We start from the raw sequence: 15,971 nt of genomic DNA, 5'->3' as shown, positions 1-15,971 counted from the left end.
TTGGTAGCATCAACCTTTATAAAAGATGAGCAATCACTCCTGACCACTAGAATATTTTCTTATAACACGTGAAAAGATAAAGTTGGGTATGTTCAAACCTGAGTGCAAGGTGAAACCACTGAGAGATGCACAGGACTTTTCACAGCAGAATCTTCCTCTGCAAAACAAGTCTGGACTTCGCGCCTGGCACTGTGAATTTCCTGCTGACTTGCCATGCCTGCAATGCAAAGGTAAAATTTTGTAAACTACAGGAAACTGGCATTGTACAACTGCTTTGGTTCATAGGGAGATGTTGCAATAGATTAAGGAGAACCATTTCCACACAGAACGTGAAATAAATTTACTGAGAAGTGAAATAAATTTACAGAAGCAATTACACACAGACCCAGGTGCCTAAAGAAGTAGTGCTGTAAAGAATGCTGATATGTAACCTGAATAAACAATATCATCACACAGTCTACCAAAATTCACAGTTCCTGAGGGGGTATCTGCCTGAAAGCTTCATGAACAATCACAAAAAACTGCTCACATATGCATTTCCCAGCAAATAGCAGGTCACCCAACATCACCCAACCCAACCCAAAAAATCACCCAACATCCTCAGTCTACATGAAAATGATGTTAAAATGTTATCCTGTTTTAGCCACTGAAACAAATAAGATGTTTGCTTTAGAGGTGACTGAGTTTTCCATAACTTGATCTTTCATTGCCCTTAATCCTGTAATCTCAGACCTTAACTAACACGTCACATCTCAATTCCTTGTAAACGCTGCATACACTAATTAATACCTCAGATCTGGATTGAACTGTTAAAATCCCTCTACTTAATTGATGTAGAATCTTAGAAAATACACAAGAAACTTGTTACTGATGGTTTTTAGTATCTCATCAGCCAATGTGGTGGGGTTTGGCCTAGAAACTGGCCTGAAACCCATCTCTCACTTGCTGGGAGACAGAATAAGAATAACTTAACAGAGCACACAGTTCTTACCAGCATTATTTATTGTGAACTAATTCACATGGTAGCAAGCAGAGGCTTTCTGTTATTTAGAAAAATGAGAGCTCTTGTAGAGCACAGTTCCAATATATAAAAATGTTAAATTAGGAAATTAGCATTCTAATATATACACTTTCTAAAATCAGTATTTTAGGTAGCAGGACTTCATTGTAAATACAAACTCTACTTCAAAATCAGTGGAGAAGTAATAAAATTCATACTTTTTTCCTGTGTCCAAAGAATTTATGGTGGTTTAGCACTGCATCAAAACAGAATAATTATATTTTACAAATATTTTAGAAAATTCTATCGAAGCTGAAATTTAAGCATTATTGTTGGATACACCCATGCTAAAAATTTTTAACAACACATTGGTTGTTCAACTCCCATTATGAACTGAGAGACAATCCTAGAACTAAAATACGCCAAATATCGACATATTAACCTAAGTTCAGTCACCTTGGGTAAAGCAACAGTTTGTTGTCATGGAATGATGGAAAGAAAATCTAAAAGCTAAAATCTAAAAGCTTTTGAGAAACTTTGCTCTTTTCTGCTTTCTACTGATAAATAAAAAAGAATAAATATAAATTTAAAAAAAACTACCCACCACATTCCAGTCAGTTTTGGAGAAAACCCTGAGTCTTTCTAGTCAAACACCTCAGAAACTCTCCCATGTACCCAAAGCATTTTATTTATTGAGATGGCAATAGAGAGCACATGTCCAAGGTTTATAGTTTGGAGCTTTGAAAAACAAGAGTTGAGCAGCATTCAAAATAATGTTTTTATTAAAAATTACCCTAGATCACAATGCTGTAAAGAAAATAAATCTTTTTTAACAGAAAACAATTATATTTTTGTTCATCTGATGCAGTACAGTCAGGGTAACTCTCTGGGTAAGAGGACAAAAGGCTAACAGCCATTTACTCCCTTCTTCTAATGTAATCTTAGTAGTTTCAACATCTTCTGAAATTATTTCTCTATGGCTACTTTGAAAAGTTACACTCACCAAAAGAAATTAGTAATAAATTATAAGAAATATTGAATCCTGCTAAAAACAAATAACTTTTTCCCAAAGGGTAATGTAAAAGATCTCAGGTTTACTTTGAATATTTTTTGAAAAATCTAAAAATATTGGGTAACAGAGAATGTCATGGAAGGGGAAGCAACCAATGAATGTGCAATTCCTTTTACTTATCTTTCTCCACAGTTCATTAGAAGCAATTTTCAACAGTTCAATCAGAACAAAAAAAAACATGTCAAAACCAGTCAGATACAGTGGGGCTGTACCTGTATCTTTCAAATGCTCAAGGATTATCTTTTCCCTATCCCACTCTTTAGATAAGACTTCTCCCAAGTAGCAAAGTTCCCATGGACTTAAACAAAAACAGGAGCTTGGCCCATGAGCAGAACAATTCCTTATGACAGCACTGCTCCCTGACAATGTGGGATCAGAAAGGAACAGCTTTATATCACTGTGAAGAAGCTGCCAGATCCAAATACAAAAACCACATTGTCTTTTTTACAGGTAGAAAGCCACCAAGATGAACTTTCCCTTTGGGGAGGTACCTGCAGTAACAGGTATCTTAAACCTCTTGAACAGATGAAAATAAAGGTGATGAAATCTGAAATCAGGAACCTTCCCTTCATAATTGCTTTATTTAAAAATAAAATTGTTTTGTTCCCCTCTCAACAGCTGAAAAATTCGTTCTTCTAAATGGCTGTAGTGCTCAGCAGCACAAAGGTATTTTTAACAGGAAAAGTTGTGTATTATGGTGTGCCCAGCAGAAGAGCAAAGTTTCACCTGCTATAAATTTGTTTAGTTCTACTCAGTGTCAAGATTTTAATTTACATCAGCTATACCTAAATCTAAACAGCTGTATCTAAATCCAAACAAGTTTGGCTCCAGCAAGACATGCGAAAAACCCAGACAAAGTATCTATAATTAGAAAAAAGATTGTAATTTTATTACAGATTGACATTTGTGTAAGAAATATAACTGTTCATGTCAGTTTTCTATCCTTTGGACTACTCAGCATGAGCTATCAACCAAGAGCAAGCTAGAGATTTTGGGGCATCAGAAGAGATCTTTGTTCCCATAATAAATCTCTTTTGATAATTTATTGCTATTCACCATACAGTGACCAATCACCATTTGCACCACTGTGAATACTTTCATTACAGGTCACTAACAAAAAGAGTTATTTCCAGAATTTGAAAGACATCTTTAAAAGGTTGTCTTTTGATATGAATAGAAATTTTAAAACATAAACAGAAGAAAACAAGATGCATTTAAGAAAGAGCATAATATGCACAGTAAGAGGAGCAGACAACAAACCATGGCCAACTTGCACACTAACGTAGTATTTCTCTCAAATTTTAAAGGTAAAGTATAGAAGGCCCTGCTTGAAAAGAGTCAGATGGTGATTTGCTCAGAGAATAGAGAGAGAAAGATCATTTCTCTTTATATGTATTTTTGGTGACAAACACTTCTAACTGTGTGAAAATGTGATACTTTTCCCTCATTATCTTAATTCAAGCTGCCTTCCCTAGCATCAGTGTGGTTTTATGCTGGACACTTTTCAGTCATCACTTCACAAACAAACAGAGAGCAACATGAAGAAAGTACTGAAGAGTGGAAGGAGGACTTGGGTAGCAATTTACCCAAGGTGTGTTTCCAACAGTGAAGTCAGTTATCTCAGCATGGTCAATTATCTGGATGATGTTCTCTCACCCAGCTGTGCTTTCAGCTCACCACTGTGCTCAGGTGATGCAGGAGGGGTTGTGGTGAAGAGCAAGACAGAAATTGTCATTTAGAGAGATTTTAGGCAGCTAAAAAACCCCAACACCACCTCCACAACAAAAGTCAACACATTTGAGCAAATCTCTTTGTAGATAGTAGAAAATCCTTATAGCTGAGGAGGAAAAAGTGTAATTTCCATTGGATATATTTCTTATGTTTTCACCCGATCACTGCATTGACAGTGACCCACATCCATTAACTGCATGCATAGGTTCATAACAAATTTTGTTTTACCAAAGTCAAACAGATAAAGAAAACATTCATTTAGGGCAGAAAAGGACAGAATCTGTTCCTCAAACTATTAGCAGTTTCCATATACTATGAAATGAAGAAGGAGGAGAAACAATTTTCATTACATACATTTGGACAGTTACTGAACTCCAGGGATATAACTGTTTTTTAAAAATGTTCTTTTAAAATGAAAATATTTTTCATAATTACAATAATGTATTTTTCCAATTTAAGTTGAGTTGCACAAATTGAAACTGTAAATGCAAAGGCTTTGAGATCAGGTAATGAGCTTTCATTCAATAGCATTTAACTTGATGTAGTTCTAGTAATTTAGCCTGTAGCCTGCACTGAACTACAAGTGAATTTTCTAAACATGATTTAAATGTATTTTGCATAATTTTTTTTCTGAATTTTAAAGGAGAGAAAAGAGATGGATTTAATTTTCTTCTTTCTTACATCAGGAGATAATTTCAAAGTGGAACTCAAAGAGATTTGCAGACAAAATGCTTTTTCAGCCTTCAAATCCAATGCTTTTCTACTGGTTATTTTAATTATTAACAACCACCTATAATTTTAATGGGGTTGAAAGTAAATATGGCAGCTAGCACACATTCCAATCAGTGCATGTAATTGGTTTTAAGTAACATTTTTAGCCCAAACAGGAATTTGAGGTAGTTTGTCATACTACATGAAAACAGACGTTTTCATAAAAAAGCTATAGGACGTGGAACAAACAAACCTCATGGGTTTGGCCTGCTGGGACACAGAGCTGTGAAACTGCAGTCTGGAATGGCAGAGCTTGGCCTGCAAGGGTGCCTGAACCACGTGCAGACCATTAAACACAAATGCAGATTGCCCTCTGCTCCTTTTTACCCCTGCAGCTCCCTAAATAATGTCAGTGCTCCCCCTCTCCCTTCTCTGTGTGTATGGGCTTTTTAAATTAATAATTTCCAGTGTCTGAAAAGACACATAATGAGGGCAATCGTCCTTTTAATGGCAGCAACTCTGACAGGCAGGACATGAAACCAGGGCCCTCAGTGCATGACAGGGAGAGGGGCAGGCAATCCCTGCTGCCACCCTCCAGGCACACACACACACCCATTACAATCACCAGCAGCTGCACTTTAGGACAGATTTGTGCATTACTAGGCAACATATTGTAATAAAGGAAAAATATATTGTGCTGCAGCAAGGATTATGAAATACCTCAGAGAATGGTAAAACATAATTAATAGGATATTGCAGATTTATAAAGCTGTAATGACAAATTTGCTGTTCATAATTTAAATTAAACTGAACAGTTGTATGTGCTCTTCACAGGCACTGTAAAGACAGGTGAGCTCTTTCAACACCAACCTTTTTCTGAATATGGCTTTGGCCTACAATTAACATGAGAGTGACTCAGAAGAAATCTTTTATATTTGTGCTTTATGGGACCATCTTAACTGTACAGGGGTGAACAAGAAAAATTCATAAATCAGGATAGTAAAAATATTGGTGATCACAAAATGTTCAAGAATAGAGTCCAGTAATTTGACTTCTCTATTCAAACTGATGAAAATTCTTTAAAGAAAAAAATAAAAATGGACTTATCCATAGCAAGACAGGTCATGACCAGCCAGGCTGCTGATTAGGAGCACAATGACCAATATCACTCATGCAGTGAATTTATTTCAGCACAGGAATCACTCCTGGTGAGAACTCAAAGCGTTTGCTAGGGACCCCTGAGAAGCACACAGTGAATGCCGAATTCACAGCTGGCTCTGTGCAGCCAATTGTACAGCTCACAACCAACTCTCCACTGGATCTGCAATTCCAAAGTTACTCTAATTGCTCAGAAAATTCCATCTGAATTTGTGCACCAGAACAGAAAACAAAGGCATCACCTCGTGATCTGCAGCATGTCCTAGCAAGAATGTGTCCTAATTTGAAAAACATAAGGAAAAGAATACTCATAATTGAGATGCTTTTTCATTGCAGCTGAATATATCCACCTAGCATGGATGTATTTTCCTGCCTGTCAGGAAATCACTCCAGGGCTTTCCAAATGTGGGTAATGAGACACCTTCAGTCAGTTTGTGCTGACTCTGAATGGACCTGAGCCAATTCCCACAGGGGAGCAATCTCCCTTGTCACCTCTTTATCTGTTACTATCATCTCTCAGCCATATGAGGACCATTTTAATGCTTTTGGTTTATTAAATATTTTACCTGTTTTAAGGCAGGGTTTGCATGTTAAACACATTTAAGATGAGCTATTTCAATTGAAATTAGCCATTTGATTGGATTCAGTGTGAAAAGTTTTTAATTTTGTCAAAATTTGAGAACAGATTGCTTTCACTAAGAAAGCTTTCCATGCCTCTTAAATCACAGATAATTTAATTTATAAATGACAAAAGGGAAAGGAAGTGCTAAGACCTAGCTTTAATCTTTCTTGTACTAAAAGATTATTGGTAAATATTTTTCAGTATTTTTATTTTACAAATTTTAGAAGGATAAGTATAGCTTATCCAAGTAGTTTAATTTTCCAGAACCCCTTTCTTTCTGGCCAAATATTCAGGGTTTTCTGCCACTTTCCATTGTGAGCTTCTCCAGAAGCTGAGCAAAACCAGTGAATGCTCTTGACAGGTCCTCCATTATAATTTATAATTTTTAGTAGCTGAAGTGGTTTTGCCTCACTAAAACTGACTGTCAAATAATTCCAAATGATGAAAAAGGAAAAAGACAGGTGGCCAAATTCTGAAGCAACACAAGATGAAAATCAAGGATCCCCAAGATGCAGCCCCAGTAATCCAGAAACATACATGGATTCAGTTTGAAATTATGTTGTATTTCAGAGACAGCACTAACAGAACAAAACAGCAAAACAGCCATGTGGAGCTCTGGCTATGGAATAGCTTCAAATCAGAATCAGCCTGGGTGGGAGAAGAACAAGGGGCACTACACCCACCAGGTGGGAACAACAGCTTGGGAAGGAAACAAAGAGAACTCTAAACAAAGAAACAAACAAAACCCAACCAAATAACCTATCCCCCCCCTAAATCCCCTAATTTCTGACAAAAAGAGTCAATCACCTCAAATCTCTCATTCTGGAATTACCAGGAATGCCATATGGTAGGCTAGAAATGAACTTCAGGTACTCTAACTTCTCAGGGAATTATTAAAATTGCCTCACTGGAATTATGTCAGTTATGTATGTATTGTAAGTGTTAAGGAGCAGATTAACTAAAATGAGAAAAATATTTTAAAACTAAATCTAGAAAAGCTTTAGTCAAGTAGTCTAATCGAGGTATTTGGCCATGGAACAAATTTGAGGGTTTATTATTACCAGTATTTAGGAAAATAGATCCTTATTTGGGATCTGTCAACCTTCAAAATGTTATTTTTTCTCAGCTCATCTTCAAAAACATTTGGATCCAGTGATACAATAGAGAAATTTCTGTGGGGAATTTTCAGATTTGGGCCAGATTAATTAAATAATTTGTGTGCAGCTTTGGAACTGCAAGGTTGTTTTTGAAACATGTTATCACTGCTTCTGCTGTGACCCAAATGAAAGAAAATTCCATTTCTGGGCTCCCAGAGGAATGCTCTGGGAATGTTTTCAAACTGAAGCACAGAAATGGTGGGATTCCTAGTCCCTGTGGCTGAATAAATGGGAATACATCTCAGGGAAAAGATTCATAAGTTTTATGGAAATGTGAAACAATATCTGCATTTATAATTAAGGCATTTACCATCTAAAATATTGAGAAAATGCTGAAAATCAGCCAACTGTGAAGCAGAATGTAACATAAACAAACAGGTTGCAGAGCAATTTAGAAATTCAAGAAGTGATGTAATTCTCATTATCATTCATGTATCACAGGCAGCTAATAATGGTATCATGAGGCATGACTTTTTTATTAGCATAATTTCCTTCTTGATACTGCCATTATGGCTGTCTTGTGTTGACAAATGACTGCTGCCCATTCCTACATCTGCTCCCATTTCCCTTAGACAAATTATTTTGTGTTTCTGTTCTACATAAAACAAAAAATAACCCCCCCAAACAATCCTTTTTATTTTGTTACTGTCTAATTACTTAGTTTTCCATATTCATTTATGCCATGTTTTTTTTATGGTTACAGCTAGTTGAAGTACACTGTTGTATGTTGAGGATCATGAAAAATTTCATAGGTGTAACCTTTGAAAAATATTAATTCTGCTTCTTACTAATCATTATGGATATATATTCTACTGTAACTGTGTTTTGGCTGGGATGTACTCTGAGTGTATTCTGCATTATAATTTTTATATGGGGAAAACCACCTGGAAACAATCTTTAGATTAAAAAATTACAATGAAATGTTATTGTATTGCATTGCTCAAAGTTCCATGCAGATGTTAAATTAATGCAATTTATCTGCTCTACAGCAGAGTTTCAATATCCAGAAACTGTGAGGATGGTGTTTAAAGCACAGAGCTACCATTATAGGTCAGATTTTCTAGGAGTACGGACCCTACAAAATTAACTTTAATACAGATTAAATTTAATTTTACATCCTGGCATCCTGAGCCAGGATTTTGAACCAAAGTTTCCTCCAGTCCTTGAAGTGCTCCATTGGTTTTCAGTAATGCCACCTACTGAGGTACTCTCCATGGAAATTAAAAGAATACCACAATTCTTTTCATTAGGGGCTTTTCAGCAGTGCTAAAAACCTTTAATTCTGTAACACTGTGCTCTTTCTGAGTAAAATGCATAATTTCTGGCAACAGATCATTAAAAATATATGATATAGCATAATGCTTGCATATTCTCACTATTTATGAAAAATGTTTCTACTGAATTCATTAGCTGGCTTTTTAAGGATTCCCTAATTTGTTATTACCTAAAGATTTTTAGCTGGTGAGTAAAAAACTCCATGCAACTATTAACAGCAGTGGCACAAAAATTATGTTGAAAATTTCTTTTTCTACTTTTACTTGTAAGAAGAAAGCAAACGTACAGGAAAAAAGAGACAAGAAAATGAAAAATAGCTTACCCTTTGTCCTTCCAAATCAATAGGTTAATCAAAAGAATCTTAAATTACATGACATTGGAATGCCCTACAGAAATGAGCCACTCTAAGATCTATACTATCTTTACCAAGGACAAGATAACCTTAGATTGGGCATGTTGTGTACAAAATTGATTGGTTTTGTTTAAATGCAATGTTCCTAGGTTAAATGAATACAAAACCTACCACAAAATAGAAAGTAAACTATGATTTTGCGCTACCAAAAAAAAAAACATTTTAAAAATATTTATCAATGTCAGCATGCTAAATTAAAAAAAAAACAAAACAAAAAAAAGAGAAAGTCTCTTAAATCTCAAAAAGAAGCTCCAAAGAGTTCCAAAGCAGTTTGGGTCCTGCTGCCAATGCAGACACACTTCAGAGCAGCAGGATGGGATTGGCTAAAATACACTTAACACACACGAGACAGGGGCCAAATCAGCAGCACACAAGAACAGTGAGTTGAAGGCCCAGGCAAAGTCTGACCTTGCCATCCACTCACAAGTCCATTTCCTGCTGTTCCAGCAGCAAAACAAGAGATTTGCCATTGTATCAGCCTGCCCCTCGCAGGGCACAGCTCTCTCCAAGGCACCCATCAGAGGAACAGCAAAGAGAACCAAGCTTGGTGCATCCAGCCTCTCACACCTATCAGCACCTGCTGCTCAGCACTGAGCAGCACCCAGGTTCTGAAACAAAGAGGAATTTCTGGCAGAAATCTGCACAGCTCAGTACTGGAGAGCAATGCACTCATCAGGAACCAGGAGACCATCACAGCCAGGAATCGCTTCTTGCACACAACTTTTCCATAAAATGAAACATTTCACCACAGAACATACAACTGTTGAAGGCATTTAAAACTGGTCAGCACAATCAGTGTTTATTCAGCTTTCTCATTTTGTCTCCTGCAGGTTTCTTCTGATGGTATACAAGCAAACATATTGCTGTACCAGAGATGTGAAATAATGAGCTAACCACAAATATTAATTTAGTACTACAAAACCAGCAGCCCAATTACTGTCATTACTTTATGTTCATTATAATAATATTATTCTACAAATCCTAAAAAGCAATGTATAGATATTGATACACGATTAATGGCAATCTTTTCTCACCATTTTGTTTGAATTTATATACTTTTCATAAATTTCAATACTTCAAATTACTTTCTAAGTTTTCTGGCATCAGGCACTAAGATGAGAGCCCAACATTTTTCTGAAGGGATTAAAACACTGAAAAACTGTCTTTGAAGTATTTGTGTGTGTGTATGTGTTCAGGAAGACTGGCAGAGCTGATGACTAATAGCAAAATCAGTATCTGACCATAATTATCTATATCACCCCATCATGGCAAAACCAAACCTGAGATTCTAGGAGATAAGCAATGTGGAAGCAACAGTCACTTAGCTAAAAATAGACTGAGGTTGAACTTTGAGGGTTTAGTGAGGTCTAAAAACAGCAACATTTTTGTTTCAGTGTGATCTACCTTCCTCAGGTTCTAGGAATTGTACATGTTGTGTCTGACTTTCACTGTCTCATAGAAAAAAAAAATCGACTTTCAGCTTCCAAGTCTCAGATCTAATATAGATTCTGGCACATCTGTCATTCTAACAATGATAAAACTGGCTGCTCTGAGATCAGATCTCATTTTTCTAGGAACTCTGACAGCTGTTATCTTAAAAGAAACAAAAATTGAGATCTTAGCTGCCTTTTAGCCAAAGGACTCTTCTTACTCTGATGACTGCTCTTCATTCCACCCTCTTCCATTTTAAAAACTGAATTATACATTTAAAAAATTTAAAAAAATCAAACAAACAACAACCTGTGTGAAGAAGAGGTTGGGGGACCCAGGGCTTTCTTCCCTTGTTCAGTAGCTTCATAAAGAGCTTAGCAGACATTTCCTCTGTTCCTGCAGGGAAACGGAAGGATCCAAGCATGCAGGATTTTCAAGACTATGGAAACAAAAGCCACAGCATCCCACACTGTAGAAAGTGAAAGGGTTTAAAAACATGACTGCTTGAAAACGCTTTCTCATGTAAACACCATGTGAAGGAAAGTGGAGAAGGAGAAAACGAATAACTGAAAACATCAGCAAGTAAAAAATAACTCAAAGTTAAAATTTGTTTCCAAAATTAGGTAAATTGATGGGATCCAAAAGTGAACAGGCAAAAGTCAAAACGCAGTGCTGTTGTCTACAAAACTGACCTCAAAAGCTCAGGTCAGTTGAACATAAGGGTCTCATTGCTCACTTTTACCTCTATTGCCACCATTGCCAAAACCGGGAATTAAAAATAATGTATGGTGTTACTGAATTTTCTCTTTAAAGCTCTGCAGACATAGAAATCACAACCAAATCACGTTCTTATTCCAAAATTATCACCCCAATATCTTCCCAATAGCAGCTAGCAGCAGTATTTTCAATCACAAGCACCTGCCTCCTGATAGAAACTCCATAGCCAGTCAAGACACACTCCAGAAAAGTCTGTTACTGTATGGAAACCAAACCACCAGCACCCACAGGAAAAGGAGAGAGCTTCAGGGAGACTCTGCCACAAAATTCTTTGCACAAAGTTCAGAGTTTCTGTACAGCTGCCCACAGGTCCTGCTTCCCCAGTGGTGCAGGTGAATCCCCTCCTGTGGAGGCATTTCCTGGCCAGACACACCAGGATGGGGCTGCCTGGAGCTCCCCGGCTGTGAAACAGGGAGAGCTGGCACAAACAGGACAGCTGAACACTAAAAACTGCCTTCTGTTTGTCCTATTGGACTTCTCAAATAAATTACATCTCTGCAGCTGTGTCTCTGGGTAAGTGGTTTATTCCAGCGTTTCTACCTTTCCCACACCAGCCTCTGTCAACTGCAATCTAAGTGCCAGGTGAAGAACTTGACCAACACTGTTGCTGAAATAAATAAGAATTTAGTTAAGTGTTTACATCTGAAGAAATCAGTTCCTAATGATGATCAATATCTACAGCTCAGTTTCTGGATTCCCAGCATCTCTTAAAAACCTGAAAACAGTTTGGCTCCTGTGCATGTCACATGGAAAGCTCCAGGCATTTCTTTTTTCTCACTGCAGTTTAAATTTCTCTTGATCCACTTATAAAGAAGATGGAATAATGGAAAATGCATCTTGTCACACTTTATTGCATTCTTGTAAACAGGCCAAAATCTCACTTACTTCTTACAGAGACTAAACATTTAGTTCCTTGGCAAAGATGAAAACAAAGTGAAAGAAAAGCCTTAATGTATCCCTTGGAACAGCAGGCAGCATTATAGCACATCCCACGAAATGAGAGGGCAAGAGAGACTCTGCAGAAGGCTTCTCAAAATAAACAAGTTTTTTAAACTGGGAAAATTCCCCCCAGAATTTCACAATTTTCACACACCAAAAGAATGAAAGGCAAGAACAATGTTTGCTTGGCAACCTGATATTGTTACAGATTGAGAACTTCCAGGTTTAGACAAGCAGGACCATGCCACCAAGCAACAAGGATTTGCAGCTGTAGCCTCCATCTTATAGTTTTCCTTTTTAAAAGGCATGATAAACAGAATTTTCTTTTTATGTTTGTTCCTTTCTTCATTTCATTCACAACAAGACCTGTCAAGATGTCCTCAAGATGTATCTTGAGGATTGTGCAAAATTACAATTTTCTACTGGGCAGATGAACTTCCACTGCGCATCTTAAGGAAAAATGCACAGTTATTTCAGGTAGCAAGAATTTTCTGAATTCTTCACATAGCAAGTGGAGAATTTGGCTCCATTTTCATATACAAGACATCTTTACAGAGCCTGCAGTTAAAATAAAATTTTCTGACTCATGAACTGCACTGATTTGTTCTGGAACCACTCCAAACATCAGGAAGAAAATCCTCACTGTTTACAAGTTACTTACTGGGTAAATCCACAAGCATGTTACAGATGACTTCCAAAGCCTACATTAAAACAACCATCAAATACTGTAACCTTCCAATAAAAATCAAATATTCTAGGCTATTATCTAAAGTAAAATAAAGCATTTTACAAGTGCAGTGCCAAATGAAATTGAGTGTGATAATATTTTAGATTAAGCGGCGGTGTCTAAAATTATTGGCAATTCTCACCACTGAGAAGATGTACAAAACATTCATAGAGATCAAAGTTACATGAAAAGAAGCAAAAATATCTAAAAATTATTTCACATGTGTGAAAGACTATGTATAAGGGGAATGACTACACTTATAAAATGACCTCAGAAGCCTGAGCAGCTTCAAAATTCCAGCACTTTTGTAAAACCTTTTATTCTGCCTCCCTTCTCTCCATGACAGATTAATCAGAATTTTAATACCAGTTTTTAAGTGAAAATACTAGCTTTAGATGAAACCCATATCGCTCCAACTTTTTGAAAACTAAAAGAAATTGAGAGTATTCAAAGACAGGCATATTAGATATACTTTCACTGTATCCTGAATATTGCATATCTCATACAATATTGTTTGTGAAGATAACGAATTGGGTGCTATGACTATTCATGCTTCTATGGCATTTTATGGCATGAATTAGTTAATTTTCTTCCTTAAATGAGTCTGATAGATACAGGAGGATAAGAAGTTAAAGGAAACCTTAATACAGGTAGGTCCTTTATCCCTGTTCATATTGCAAAAGACAAATAGTAGAAGAGCCAGTTATACCTCAAGATTATTCCATTTTCCCACTTTTATTACATTTTTCTGCTTTTAAATTGATAACATGAATTTCATTAGTTTAAGCTTTTCAATTCCTGACTCCTACAGAACTGGACATGACTGAATGAGCACAAAAATTTTACTCCTTTTTCAAAAGGACACTTTTCATAAATTAGCAGCATAAGCCCTGCTGGGAATTGGTTCAGCCTGAAGAGAAGTTTTGTTGGTAGGCTGAGGTTAAATGAATGGCTTTTTTTGCATTTAATGGAATCCAGGCTATAACTTTAATTGCAGTTATAGTGTAATGTGTTTGAACAATTTCTAAACCAAATTCCAATCCTCAGGTTTGAACTAACCTTTCCACCTCTTCAACAAATGCAAACAGAAAATGTGAAAGGTCAAGGCTGTAAGTTGTTTATATGGAATGATATTGAAAATAACCTCAGGAAAAAAAACACCAGAAAGATTTAGAACAGAAATTAATCATCTGCTTCTACACAGCTGATGAAAAAACTCTTGCTGCATTTGATCCAGTGAAGCATTAAAGTTTAACTACACTGGGACAGGGAATGCTGTCCAACAGAGCCCTCAACAGTCAATTGATGTAAATGCTTCAGGTCATAAACTGTGGTAAAAACAGCTTGTGATCTTTATAACTGAGCATGCATGTGCACATACTGCATGCAATGAAAGCTAATTATTAGTTCAATATTGCTACTGATTTTAGTGAGAACAAATTTGCAGTTAATCACAAAAATACAGCTGTATGTACTTTCAAAAGAAAGCATATCACAGTTTCTTGCCCACATCTTTTGTATTTTGGTGGTGGTGATAATGCACAGTTATGTACAGTTTATGTGCTCAGTGAATCCACACAGATGAGCCAAGAGAAGCTTCTCTGACTGAAAAATACTTAACCGAGCAGGAAGTTCAAAATCTCATCCCTGCCATAAACCAAGTACTTCTAGTTCCAAAGCTAGAGAGGGTGTGTGGACATCTAAATTCAGTGAGAGCTCATAATCACTTGGTTCAAGCTGGACTCTCTTGCACGCCACCAGAGATTCATGGTACACATAATGACCAGCACAGCACAGAAATGCCTGCCAAGATAAGAAACTCTGACTCTGGGCAGGGTGAGAAATGTGAGAAAAAGCACTGTTTCAGCACTCCAAAAGCTCCAGACTGAAACCCAGTAATTATAAAGAAAAAAAAAAAAAGGAAAACTCCCTAGGATTTGAATAACTATTTTTCTATGTACTTGAAAATGTGTGTGCATTTGTTACTTTTACCCTTTATTCTTCTCCTGTAGGTGATGTTACTCAGCCTGGTACAAGTAGTCATGGGAATAGCAATTAAATCCATGTCCCCTCACAATTTTCTGTGCTTGACTCTCACTGTAAACCCCTAAATCTTAAAAGCCCATAAGCTCTAAATAACTGCCTTTTCAAGCTGATATTTTAACACCTTATTGTTTATTCCTCCAGATATAATGTGGTTTTCTTTCAAAATTATAATGTTCTGGTATCTTCAATTTTATATCTTTACTCTTGGTCTCACTAAAATTTGGGTGCACTTGAACTCCCACCCTCAGCATCAGGACACAACAGAGACTGCAGCTGTGGCAGCCAGGGCTGCTTTCCACAGGGCTGTAAGGCTCAGCTGCAGAGCCCTGGTTTTACTGGTGTGGCTCATGCTCATGTTTGACTGATGGTAAAACTGGGAATAATCCAAAGTGCATATGTGAGTTCCATTTGTTTTACACTCCTGCAACGCCACCGACTCGGGCGTCACAGCTACTCCTGATTTACACTGCCATAAATCAAACTGCAATCACAGCCTGGGACTGCCTCAGCCAGCCAACAACTGGCATTTCCACATAATTAATGTTCCAAAGAGTTAGTGTCCTACTTATTTTTCAGAATTCTTTACATTGTGGTTTTCATCTCTGCTGATTTAGCTGTGTAATTACTTTTCAGTGGTGGCAACAGAGAACATGCTTTCTCCTTGCTGTCAAGGCAGCATTTGTTTTGTCACTGAGACTGAGAGTAACCAGCAGGGGCAAAAAAACCAGAGTGGGTAAGAAACAGGGCTAATGGTGTAAATAATTCAGTTCAAGAAATGCTTTTTTTTTGTCCTCCCAAAAATGGCATCATAGGAGTAAAACAACAACAAAAAAAATACATCAATTATCACATAAAAAGTGAAACAAAAAGTAAAAAGAATTAAAGGAACTATTTCATAATTATAAAGACTTAA

General features: G+C 36.8%; 1 long non-coding RNA gene across 1 annotated transcript in view; it reads right to left on the bottom strand.

Annotated features, from left to right (window-relative positions):
• Nucleotides 1–15,971, bottom strand: part of LOC131560309 (uncharacterized) — an 86,719-nt gene that overhangs the window by 14,161 nt on the left and 56,587 nt on the right. Inside the window, exon 2 of the long non-coding RNA XR_009274947.1 lies at nucleotides 99–217. This is a non-coding gene — a long non-coding RNA (uncharacterized LOC131560309). The remainder of the gene's footprint in view (nucleotides 1–98; nucleotides 218–15,971) is intronic.

Source organism: Ammospiza caudacuta, chromosome 7 (assembly GCF_027887145.1).
Source record: "Ammospiza caudacuta isolate bAmmCau1 chromosome 7, bAmmCau1.pri, whole genome shotgun sequence".
Taxonomy (NCBI): Eukaryota; Metazoa; Chordata; class Aves; order Passeriformes; family Passerellidae; genus Ammospiza; species Ammospiza caudacuta.
Note: the sequence above shows the minus strand (reverse complement) of the source record. Positions and strands in the feature narration are given on the sequence as shown.